Here is an 11,887-nt window from a genome sequence, read left to right as displayed (position 1 = left end):
CCGTCTTTCCACAAACAGTCGTGGAGCAGTTAGACATTCACGGGCAAAAGGAGTGTGAACCTTATCTAGACCTCAGGCTTACACAGAAATCGACTCCAAATGGATCACAGGCCCACATCTAAAACATAAAACCACTAAACTTCTAGGAAAAAGCAAAGAGGGGGGTTCTGTTTTGGACCAATATTCAACGAAGAGCTATGGCTTGATTTGCTGTGAAAGGGCTGTGACCCTGACGAAGGCACACTCCGAAAATGGGTGCATCGCACCACAGCAAAACTGGTCTCGCACGTGAGAAATACTGTTAAGAGGAAGGGAGAAAAGCTACACCCCAGGGAACACATTCAAGAAGGGATTAGTATCTAGAACATGAAGAGACCCCAAACTCATCACTAAAAGGAACTCAAACAATCCAAGGAGAAATGGGCTAAGGACACAAGCAGATGCCGCACCAAAGAAGGCAATTAAGCTCCTAAAGGAGATGCTCAGCACCACGGGGCAAAGGAGACTCACCACGACACCATCACCACGCTCCTCTGAAGACGGTAAAATGAAAAAATAACAGTGTCAATACCAAATGCTGGAGCGGGTGCAGAGAAACTGGATAGCTTACCCCTTGCTGATGGAAATGGAAACGACATTGCTCCTCTGGACAAGAATATGGTAGCTTCTCGCAGAACCTACCAACGCCCTTACCTCACGACCCAGGGATTGCACCGTGGGGCATTTCTTTCAGAAATTCAAAAACCCATGCTCACATGAAAACCTGCTCATCTGAGCTTTACTCTCGATAGCAACAACCTGCATATGACTCATGTCCTGTAGTGGGTGAACAGTGGAGCAAACTGTTCACCCATGGCTTGAAATACTGCTCAGCAGTACAAAGGAACCAGCTATCGGCACCTGAGACTTTGATGAATTCCAAGGGAGTTGTGCCAAATTAAAAATGTCCATCTTGAAAGCTCATGCACTGCATGGTTTCATCCTCAAAGAGAGAAACACGGAGGTGGAGAACACAGCAGTGGTTGCTATGGGCTGACCGGAAGGAGGGGGGAGGGGCTGCAGCTCAGTGGTGTTTGTGATTGTTTGTTCCAGATGTCAACTGTGGTGGTGGGCACTCCAGACCAGGTAAACCAACTGTGGTGTGCTCATGCGGTGGAATGCTCTCTGCAACCAAGCAGAGCCAACTGGTGACTCACAAGCGGCTGGAGTGGACTCAGATGTTCCCCACATGAAGAAAGCCAGACACTGACTGGTGCGTAGGGTGCGAGGGTATCCCAGGGAACCCAAGTCTATTGTACAGCATGGAGACGGGGCTGTCTGGGGTGGGAGTGGACAGCCAGCTGGGGCAGGGTGCCAGGGTCTTCGTCTGTATTCTCCAGGGGTGGTGGGCTCATGTTTGTGTGCATTTGATGAAACTCTTCAAAGTGTGTACTTACTGTATCTAGGTGTGCATATTTGTCAAATTCACATTTAAGATGAGTGCATTTTTTTGTATACAATTGTGTCCTATCAACAAGAACAGGTTATCCAAAATCCACGCGGGAGGCTTTCGTCCTCTGGAGTCGGTGGCTCAGTGTTAGAGCATATTCCATGGAAACTGCGTGGGAGTTATCTCTGCACTTGGTAGGTATTTTAACTCACCCCAGCTGGGCCCTAGTGAGCGGGTCCTCTGTGACTCATGCGGTTCATCCACTACTTGAAGTATTGGGGGAAGGGAGATGGGATTATATACATCAGCTCCTGTGGTCACTTCTAACCATTCCTCCGGGATGGGATCAAGATGTAGCTTAGACATTTTTTCCGAAGATTAGCTTGCTGTGGCAGATATGGTGTGACCACGGACTTCCCTTCCAGAAAGAACATGCTGGAGAGCTGGAGGAGCAAGTCAGCTAGCAGCTGTCCACTCTGTCAGCATGGGCCCCAGCGTGCAAGCCGAGGCCCTCTCTGTGGGTAGCTGCACACTAGTGCTAGCCGCTCTCCCTCAGGGCTGCCCTACCTAACCCTAACCCTAACCCTAACCCTAACCTCCCTCCCCCCGGAGCATGGTCCCCCGAGCCTCTGAGTCCCTGGACGGCCCTCCCCTCCCTGCCCTCTGCAGTGACATCAGACTCCAACACAGTCTGAAGCTTCCTGCTCCATCCTGGCTCCCTCTCCTCCTTTCAGAGGCACGAGATGCACAGGAGTGTGGAAAGAGGTAGGAAGCTAAAAGCGAAGTGGAGAGGCCTTGCAGACAAATGGGAGAGCCAGCAGCCACTCTCCTCTGAGGCCCAGGGTGACAAAGGGAGAAGGAGCTCCCGGGGCCCAGGATGTGTGCCCTGGTGGGAGCCGGGCATGGGGTAGACAGTGGGGCCTCAGATGAGACCTCAAGTGGCAGAGGGGCTTCTCTCCCACCTCTCTGCTCCCGCCTTCAGCTCTCCCCCAGGGCCTGTTCTTGTCAGCCCATCCAGGGAGGGGCCTGGGAAGTGTCCCTCAGAGCAGAGCAGAGCAGAGGAAAGAACATGCAGAATGTGCATCTGAAGGCACTCAGGCCAGTGACCAGGACACCTTCCAAAGCCACATCCCTGCTCATTTCCTAAACCTCCTTAGGATCCAACACCGGTGTCTGGAGAGCGGGCTGGAGGGGCAGACGCTGTGACCAGCAGGAATGCGCAGGGCAAGGGCTGACCCCCGGCGGGGGAGCTGCAGCTGCTCCCCCAAGACCCTGGTGACCTGGCAGTGCAGGGCTTGGACATTTTCATAATAACATATTGTTTAAAATCCCTCTGCAGTGGAACACTGGCCTTCCGGCAGGGAGAGGCTGACAGGTTTCCTGCAAGTCCATGTCTCACTGCAGCGTGGTTTGGTTTCCTCTTTCTCCTTGCTGAGAGATAGTGCAGGGTGGCCGACCCCAGGAGGAAGCGTTCCCAGTTCTGACTGCCCTCTGGTGGTCTGTAGGCGCATGCCCGCAGCAGGCTGCTGTCCGAGTCATGCTCTGCGTAGCTCGTCCATCCATTTGCAAATTCTGAGTTAGCTACTCACATTTTAAAATCCAAAGCTGGGCCTGATGGCTCATGCCTGTATTCCCAGAAGGATTGACTGAGATTGATTGAGCCCAGGAGTTTGGGGCCAGCCTGGGCAACATAGCCAGACCTGTCTCAGAAGAAAAAAAAAGTCTGAAAAATTCTCAAAAGTATAGAAGGATCTGTCAGTCCTGGGTCTATGTGGCTTTGTAGCAGCTGTTGGCCATGCCAGCCTGCTGTGGCCTCTGCGGCCTCCTGCTGTATCACACCTGTCAAGCTACTCCTCTCTGGACCTCAGGGCCCTGGATTCACCAGAACTTCTCCATTTAAACCAATACAACAACTTTAAGGCTATGTTCCTTAAATTGCATTAATCTATGACCCATCTTCTGTGACTGGCCTTAGCCATGTGTGAAACCTATTTGCTTAAAACTTTAAGAGGGATTCTTTTGAAGGTCTATTTGGAGTGTGTCCTAAATAGTAGTGCCTGTAAAGTCAAGAGTGCTGTGCTCAGCAGGTCATTGTGTGGTACTAAACAGCAACGCTGTGGCTGAAGCCTCCAGGTCATCTCCTACACCCTAATAACAGGTGCATCTCCTCACAGGCAATACAACTTCATCAGGCTCAGGTGCATTGCCAGAAACACCTATCCTGCCTCATTACCTCGGTCCCCTCCCCACGGTGCCCGTGGGGGTCACACCAACAATGATCCTGGGCATTCACTCTCTGCGGAGCCAGACTGTCTTCCATCTGAGTCGCGAGGCCCAGAGCACATGCCTCCAAGTGCCCATCTCTCCGAGAGCTGCTGGCTCTGGCCCTTCTTGAGTCCTGGTCTTCTGTGTTCCTTGGATTCCGCACATCCCTAGTTGCTTAGGTTTGCCCAGGTTCACTGCTGTTGCTTGCACTCCCAAGGCTCGGACTGGGCCAAACCAAAGGCATGCATCTTGGAGAGGTATGCAGTGTCAGGTAGGAGTGCGGCTGGGGAGAGGGAAGCTGGCTGAGGCTCAAAGGTCCTGTGGTGGCACACCAGGGTTTGACTGTCAGCGTGGCTGGCTGTCGATTTCTCCTCTCAGTTGACCTAATAACTTGTAGGAACCGTGTTCTTCCAACATAGATAGGACAGGAGTAACTACCGTGGCAACACCCACGTTGACCTGGCACACAGGAGCCTGGCACACACGTAACCCACGTGAACGGCCACGAGGAAGCTGCCGCAACTGGCTGTTTTAGACATGAGAAGAGTGACATTCAGAGAAGTTGGGTAATGTGACTATGGCCACGTGGCTGGCAAGTGACAGAGCCAATGCCCAAGCCCAGCCTGTTGGATCCTGTGTCCACACTCTTGATGGCTCGCCATTTGCAGGCATTTGATACTGAGTCATTTCCTGTTCTTTGGTGCGTTAATCCCTGTCCCTTCCGGCTTCACTTATAGGTCAAGTGTTTTGTTGTTCTTGGATTTCCCCTGGCGTCTCCGCCTTTGCTCTGACATAGCACCCTGAACTGGGCACAGTGTTGGGACCTGCCCAGTGTGGCTACTTCTGCCTCCCACAATGTGCTGTGTGTTCTCCTTATCTAGGTGGGAACCAGCCTTCCCACGAGCAGCCTCCACCCCTGGGAGAAATGAATTCCTTCCGTTTCAGCCAATACCACAGAATACTTTGGAAAGAAGATGGAGGTTGGTGTTCTGGTGTTACTAAGCCCTCGTTTTCTAGGGCTTAGTAATGCCCACTGAATCTTAGAGCCAGAAGGGCCCTGGGCATGGCACGGTCTCCACACCCAGCCTCCAGCAAGTGATGTGAGGAGGCCATGTTGTCCTCCAGGAGAGGTTGTGCCAGTGCCCGCTCCCACCAGCCGTGAGTGGGGTGTCCACCCACCCACGCTGGGTGTCCTCCTCAGGAAATAGGAGATGGGGCAGAGGCAGGTAGGGCTGATGCAGTCACCATCCACCTGTCTCACTCCAAGTCCTCCTGCCGTCAAGCTGGTGGTCAAGCGATCGATCCTGGCCAATGGCGAGTGAGGGGGAGTGAAGGTCCATTTCCTGCAGAGGCAGTCACAGGCCACTGTCGTTCCCCTAGCTCTCTCTCCTATTTCCTGTGACTCTCATGATGACTTTGGAGATCACAAGCTGCAAATGACGTTGGCTGTAGGTGGAAAAGGCCATCGGCGGCACACCACAGTGGGTAGCCGTCTGAGCAGAGGACCGGGTAAGTCTCGTGTCTTGGTACTCACACCCCGTGGAATGGCCTCCCATCCTGACCTGGGCCCACCCTTGGACTCTCCTGAGATGCAGAGGTGATATGGATCCAAGCTCTAAGAGGCCTGCTGACCGATGCCTTTCCAGCTACTCTGCTGGACTGAGCAACTGGAGAAGGAGAAGACCCGAGGTTACACAGAGGGAGAAGGACACTCAGCTGTCTTGGTGTCCAGCTGAGCCCAGCGCTCTGGCCGTCTCTGCAAAGGTGCCCAGTGTGTGGGAGAGCCATCTTGGGCGTTCTGGCCCAGCTGAAGCCCTGTCCCCTGACAACCACCAGTGGAACCCGGTCAACCTCAGAATCACGAGAGGAGACAGGATGGTGGTTGCTCTGAGCCATTGGATCTTGAAATGGTTTGCACAAAACGACAGGTGGCTCACTCAGTGACGGAGTAGCTGGTGACAGTCGACCACTGTGACGGGGAGTTTGTCTGTTGGCACGGTCAGTGTTTGTTCTTCTGACATAACAAATGACCAGTGCAACAGGCCTGTCCGGCAAAGGCAGAAAGTCGGGGGTGTGTAGACACGCTGTGCCACCCTCATTTCCTGCTGATGAGATGGGGGATGGGAGGAGAGGAGAGAGTGACCATGACTCTGAGACTCCAAGCCTGTGACATGAGGAATTGAAGTTCCTAGGGAGGGGAGCAGATCTACTTGAGGAAGAAAACAAGAGAGAGAGGGCATCTGGGGCTGGCAGGATTCCCCAGGAAAATAGCACCAGGCCCGGGGAGCCTGACCCACTGGTGAGGGAAGAGCCCCCGGCTGGGCGTGGCGGGGGGATGGAGCTGACCCCACTGGAGAACGGCAGTGAGGGGGGCAGAGGAAAGGGAAGGCGGGGCAGAAGGTGGCCATGGAGATTCCTCATGGACATGGCCTCGGGGACCAGCCGTGAGGGAAGGACCCAGGGAAGAGATAAGGCAGGAAGGTCCCTCTGAGCCCAGGGTTAGGGGGTCTCCACTGTGGGTGAGAGGCAACTGCGGCCGAGTCTGGGGCAGGACTGAGGGGGGCCTGGGGTAGGGCTCAGACTGTGGCCAGAGGCAACGGTGGGCAGAGCACACAGAGGTACTTAATGTTTGTCCATATGTCTGTCCCTCCATCCTTCCATCCATCCTTCCCTCCACCCATCCATCCATCCATCTGTCCGTCCATCCAACATCTGTCTGTCCACCCATCGGTAAATCCTGCTAGGGTCTGCATGGACCAGGCATAGGAACCAAACAGACCCCTGTGCTGGGGAAAGTTCATGGCTCCTCAAACCCTCTTCATTTCTGCCTTTCCGTTTTACGGTTGCCTTTCTAGACACGGCAGTAGTAAGCAGAACAGCCGCCATTTTTTTTTTGAGCACTTTTTCTGGGGCCAAACACTGTACATCGCCTGCTGCATCATTCCTACCTCTTTATCCTTCCAGGAACAACAGCATAAGGCAGGGACGGTGTGGAGGCCAGGTGACTGAGGCCCAGAGAGGTTGGAATCCTGAGGTGGTCTGGAGATTCAGCCTCCGTTTGTCTGTCCCCACCCACCAGTGGTCCTGTGGATGCTCTAACGCAGCGCTGGGGCTTCTCCCCTCCACCTTCTGCAAGGGAGAGGGGCTCCCTTGACCTGATCTGTGCACAGAGCTGAGTTCCTCGCAGGAGCAGCGCTGCAAGATGCTGTGGAAGAGACGGGAGAGTGGCCGGCAGCCCTTTCAACACCGGGATACTGGAGACATCAGTGGGTTAACTTCACAACCAACAGACATAGTTTCTATGGGAAAACACACTGTAAACCCCAAACAACTGACTTGGAAACAGACCTGGAACTCAGCCTGCGTATAAATCAGGGGCTGAGCTGTGAGCGTTGTTTGTTTTGAACGTGACCCCCCTGGACTCTCCTCTCCTTAGCCTTGTTCTTTCTCTCGCTCACTCTTTTCTGTCTTTTATGCTGTGCAAAGACCCCAGGCATCCTTGTAGTTCAGTGGCAAAGCCACACTGTCCCCGAGCTGGGTATACATCTTACTGACTGTCCCCTAGAGATGTGTTTCATCACTATGGAAAATGAAATTCTGTTTTCCTAGGTGACGGGATGTGTTTACCCAGGGACTCCAAGTGGGCTCCAGAGCCTCGGCCAGATGGTTCCGGATGTGTAACGTGAGGAGCTGGGCCTGAGGCCCTCCCTGGCCATGTGACTCACAGGGCTGGTGTGGACGGACGTGCACTGTGTGTTCCCTACCCCCAGGGCTGCGCACACGGTACACAGGCTCCCTGGACAGCTTAGGTGGCGCTCAGGCGGGGGAGGGCTTGCTCTTGCTGGCACTGGCCCTCCTGGCCTCTCTGAGTCACCACTATTTTTAGCACAGCCTCGTCCAGGTGGGCCAGGCTCCGCGCAGGCTTCTCTCAGTGTCCTGTGTCTCCGTTCCTACCTTGGGTAGCTGGACCAGATGCCTCTCCCTCTACACCCGTGACCCTCAGCAACCTGGCCAGCAGGGGCGGAATCCGCCATTTCAGGACCTGAGCACATTCTGACAGTGACATTTTCTGGGTGGCTTTATGGGCTCGTGAGCCCACAGGCTGGGGACAGGGAGGGCAGACGGCGATGTACTTGTAAGGTTGCAGTTTATTCTGCCAGGGACAGATGTGACTGACCGTCCATGAGGCTGTGCCCCTGTGCGTGGACGAGGCTTCAGAGAGGGCCATGGCCAGGTGGCCGTGTCTGTATCTGAGAGGGTGGGGCGGGCAGTGCCGCTGGCTGTGTCCCACTCTCTGCTGTCCTGGAATGGTGGCGCTGATGTCCGGCTGACCAGGAGGATTTACCAGATCTCCTTCCCTGGCTGCGGTTTATTAGTGCGTCTGGAATACTCTGGTTTGGGTTCTTCAGGGGCAGACCTGAAACAAAAATCTGAGTTTAAATCATTTATTTTTGGGGTGATTCCAGGATGGACTGGTAGCAGGGTGGTGAGGAAGGGTGTATGAAGAAGCAGGTGACCACTGTGTGGGTGTGCTTCAGAGTTGTCCCTCCCCAGGGGTGACGCACTGGGGTCTTTCCCATCGTAGCCTGTCCTGGATGGAAGGCAGGGCCCAGCCCTGGAGTCCTGTCCACGTGGGGGCCATGCGAGCTATGTCCCTAGAGAACCCCCAGGCTGAGAGCTGCCGGGGCTGGTGGAGAGCTGTGAGGGAGCAGGGAGCTGGGCGTCCACGGTGTCGCCCAGTGGGGAGGGCCGAGGAGCTGGGTCCTGCTTTGCTGGGTTGCACTGGACAGCCGCCCATCTGTTCCGATGGCTGGAGTCCTTGCCCTGCTCCCTCCTGGGCTGCTGTGACGATGTCCTGTGAGAGGCGGGTGGGCTGCGGGTCTCTGGAGGTCTGCCCAGTGTGCGTTCTGGCCGCTTCCCCTCCTCCAGGGTCCCCTCCTCCATGCGACTGGAGAAAGGCTGTGACCCCTCACCTCTCATCCAGCTGCACCATGGCTCGAGTCCAGGCTGGGCCAAGCGAGTGTTCCCTCTTCCTGGTGACAGGGACACATGGCCCCAGCAGGGCCAGTCCATCTTGTGTGAACCCCAGGAGACAGAAGGCCGAGCAGTTGTGGGTGTGGGGCTGCTGGTGGCCACTGTGCTGGGCTGCAGGAGGCCTGCTGCAGAATGCCTCAGGGAGCAGGCAGAGCCCAGGCAGAGGGGGAGGGAGAGAGGAGCTTGAGGTCCTCAAGAGCATCCCTGGGTCCAGCTGTCACTGAAGCCACTGCTGTCCTGGAACTCTCCTTAGGAGAATGGCTTTGCTTTAGATGGTTGGGACGGGCTCCTGGGCTCTGTGCTGGGAACGTACGGAACTTAGGAGAGACCTTTGGAGGGAAGAGGAGCCCGATGGAGGGTGCTGGGCTTGTTTTCTGCCCCTGAAGGATCTCAAAGCAGCCACTGCCTGGCCAGCGGGCGTGATGGGGTGTGGCTCTGCCTCCGCTGAGGGTGCCCTGGAGCCCTGGGCAGCCCCTCTGCCAGGTCGAGCCCCCTGAGGCCACCCCCACTGGCCCCACCCCGGGGGAGTCCTGGGCCTCCCTGTTTCCTCTCCACCCCACAGGCTCTCAGGGCTGCCGGGACCCTTCATCCAGGCGGCCTCCCCAGGGGTCACAGCAGCTCCTGGGGCAATCTGCATTCTCACATCTTCCTCCCCAAGGTGACGTCACCCTGCTTGTCCTTGTTCCTTGGGGGTACGTACAAGGACGTTAATGCCACACCAGGGCCCGTGTCAAGGAAGGGATGCGAAGTCGGGGTGGCCCTCCCCTAACACGGGACCCCGCCCCTCCTCTGCAGCCTGGGTCCTCCCTCTCTCTCCTCCTTCCCTCTCTTAGCAGAGAACTGGTGGAGCCGCCCCGGGCCCCAGCTTCTCTCCTGTCACCTTCCATGTTGCCCTCAGGCCACTGTCACCGGTGTTGCCCAGTGGCTTGTCCTCCTTTGGGGTTGAAGGGGAGACACACGTTGAACACACTCTGTCCCTGGAGTGTGCCCTGCACACAGTAGGTGCTCACTCCCTGGCCTGGGCCTCGCTGTTTCTTGGGTGACTCAGGAGGCAGTTTGAAAGGCTGGCAGTGCAGGGAATTGGGGGTTAGCAGCAAACCTGCCCCTGGGCCAGCAGGAGCCGCTGCTGGGGAAGAGGGAACCTCCTCACAGCTCCCGAGCTCTGGGGGAGGACGGGGGCCCAGCCAAGTCTCCAAGAGCGCTCACTGCTGCAGATGTTTCCCAGCTGCTTCTCATTTCCGCAGGGGACTGAAGAGGAAATGGGCCTCAGCTGCCGCAGGAGGGCCTCCCATTCAAAAGGGGGAGGCCCTGCTCTCCCAGAGACAGACCAGGAGGGGCCCCTTGGGACAGGAGGATTCCGCTCTGGAGAGAGGGACGGGTGACATCAGAGCCCACGGTGGGGTGGGCAGGGGGAGTCCAGTGCCTGGCCCTCCAGTGCAGAGAGGTGAGGTTGTGTTTCTGCAGCCACCAGACCAGCCGTGGGGTCCTGCAGGGTGCAGGAGGAATCTGGGATGTTTTGTTGGGTGGCTTTGACGGATCCCTTTGGGGTTATCGAGGGCTTTGTGTGTCCCAAGGGGACACAGTGGGGCTGGATGGCAGAAGAAATGGCCTTGGTGCTGCTAGGGGTCAGCCCTGGCCTAAGAGGGACTTGGTTTCCTTCTGTGTCCCCTGCTCCACGTCACACCTTAAGCGTTCTCCACCTCGCCGCGGCTCACAGAGCTAACCATGAACGACCCCCGCACGCCCCGCATGCCCAGCTGAATTGACAAACGTGCGAGGGCCGTCACAGAGGAAGGGCTGTCTTTGCAACAAACAGAGCTGGAGCAGGGGACATCTCAGCTGACACCTCACCCCTCCAGATGCACTCCACGCTGGAACCAGCCACCAAACCACAGAACTCTCAGGCAATCCGTGGGGGGGTCCTCTGGAAGTGGGGCTGTCACCACTGGGGTCCCAGGAGGTCTCTCCAGGGGCAGAGGAGACTTCCACTGGGTCCTTCCAGGCTCTTGACACACCACAGAGAAGAATTTAAGGACACATGAAGAGGATCTGGGTTAGGAAATGAAGGTGAAGATCCGCCCTCTTGAGTGGAATAGGGGCTCTCGATCGGGGGAAGCACCCCAGGGCTCAAGGCCCAAATTCTGACGAGGGTACACAGTTAGGTGGCATATGTGTGCTGGGGGGGGGGGACTTCCCGGAGGGCTGGGAAATACCATGTTCCCCGTCGGGGTCTCGCCTGGCCGGGAGGTTTGCGCTCAATGGACATCCCCTGCTATCGGGTGGGTGAGGGGTGGCTGGGCCCGGGGTCGGGGTCCCACGGGGGGCTCTGGCTTCACGAGTTCAGCCCTCTCTTTCTGTTGGATCTCTTCCTGCTTTTCTGCATTCCAGCAGGCTCAGGGGCGCTGCGCACCCTGGGTGCCCTTCACCCCGAGGCGCCCTTCACCCCGAGGCTCTCTGTCCCCAGGAGTTGTTCACAGACACTGTTGCACATCCCAGCAGGGACGCTGGGAGACTCCATCTTCTCTCTGTATTTCTAATTTCTATTCAGGACTAGGTGACGAGTCCTGGGGCTTGGTGTCAAACGGTCCATGACGAGCGTCCTGGCTCTGGAGGACTTCCTGTCCTGGGCGTGATGCGCTTTCCCCTTGTGAGTGGACCCTCCAGCGGGTCGGGGTCTCCCAGGACCCACGAGAACAGCCTGCACCTCAGCACGAGGTACAAACCCACCAGCTGGGTGTGGCGCCCGCCCTGCTGTACCGCCGCCCGGGCATGAGGAGAAGGGACTGAGCAGCACCAAGAGGAGCCAGGTCAGCGACCGAGGAAGGCACCCGAGCTGTGAGGACCACTGGGCCCCCAAGGGCGAGCCTGGACGGCAGTGTCATGGAGACAGAGATGACCGCAGAGCCGTGAGACCAGGGCCCACCCTTCAGAACCTCAAAGCCCTGGGGGCACCCCCTCGCTGACTTCCAGCTCATTCTCTCCCTGGTCTCTGCCTCAGTGTTCAGTGGCTCCCGCCAAGAAGGAAACAGGTTTCTTGAACATGAAACTGTTTTTCTTAATCTTTGACAAAAGTGACAGTTTAGGGGACACTGGGAACCTGGAGATGTACAGGGTCCCAAGGGAGCCACCTGCACAGGGACTTTTCCCAGGCTCTGCAGG

General features: G+C 56.7%; 1 long non-coding RNA gene across 2 annotated transcripts; it reads left to right on the top strand.

Annotated features, from left to right (window-relative positions):
* The first annotated feature begins 4,535 nt into the window (after positions 1–4,535).
* On the top strand, positions 4,536–11,859 carry LOC308631282. Of its 2 annotated transcripts, XR_014018158.1 has the most exons (4): positions 4,537–5,993; positions 6,659–10,206; positions 10,624–10,795; positions 11,277–11,858. It is a non-coding gene; the product is annotated as an uncharacterized lncRNA (long non-coding RNA). The 2 variants fall into 2 exon arrangements; XR_014018157.1 differs by having other exon boundaries at positions 4,536–10,206; positions 11,277–11,859.
* Positions 11,860–11,887: the final 28 nt, after the last annotated feature.

The sequence above is a fragment of the Spermophilus citellus genome (assembly GCF_964194105.1).
Source record: "Spermophilus citellus genome assembly, chromosome: 11".
Taxonomy (NCBI): domain Eukaryota; kingdom Metazoa; phylum Chordata; class Mammalia; order Rodentia; family Sciuridae; genus Spermophilus; species Spermophilus citellus.
This window is presented reverse-complemented; position numbering and strand designations above follow the sequence as displayed.